Below are 724 nucleotides of genomic sequence, written 5' to 3'. Positions count from 1 at the left end.
CTTGGCCCCGCCCACTAAATAATTCGCAGATTCGCTAGGCCGGCTCCTCCTCGGAATTTCTCGGGCCTCTCCATACTCGGCTGAAAATTCTCATCGGACTCCGTAACCATTTCCCCCAGGTCGGAACTGAGCAGTCCTGTGAGTTGCGCTAGTAAGAAAGATCCAGGAAAAGTGACCGACTCTGCCAACAGGGCTTGGCTAACCAGGCATTATTTTCTTGACTCCACCAAGGCTGGTGAAGGGAGGCAACAGCTGAGGCCAAGACTTGTGGCGAATCTGCAGCCTTTCAGACCTTTGATCGCTTAAGGAAGGGGCAGGAAAGAGGAGCAAAGGAGCGCGCATCCCGTCTACCGATTCGCCCCGCCCGCCTGACGAATCTGCGCCTGTTCAACGCGCCACTCAAATCTCCCCAGCTCTGGCTGGCCTCCTCCCCTTCGCCCCGCCCCCTTTTCCTCTGGGATTAGTCGCTGCTTTCAACGCCGCCGATTCGTCAAGGGTCCCAGGCCAGAGCAGCTGGATAGTCGCGGTGAAGTCCATTCTCCGGGGGATGCGGCCAAACTCCAGGCTCACTGGGCCGCAACTCTTGAGCTTCATAGGCCGCCGGCCGAGGCGAAGCCGCTATCCTCGGCCCCGTGGGTCTCCCGGAGTCGCCCGTGGCGAAAGTGCGAATGTAGAAGCTGTGCCCGCTGGGCCTCGCGCAGGTGGCGGTGGTGTTTGGTGCGCG

Source organism: Bos mutus, chromosome 25 (assembly GCF_027580195.1).
Source record: "Bos mutus isolate GX-2022 chromosome 25, NWIPB_WYAK_1.1, whole genome shotgun sequence".
Taxonomy (NCBI): domain Eukaryota; kingdom Metazoa; phylum Chordata; class Mammalia; order Artiodactyla; family Bovidae; genus Bos; species Bos mutus.
Note: the sequence above shows the minus strand (reverse complement) of the source record.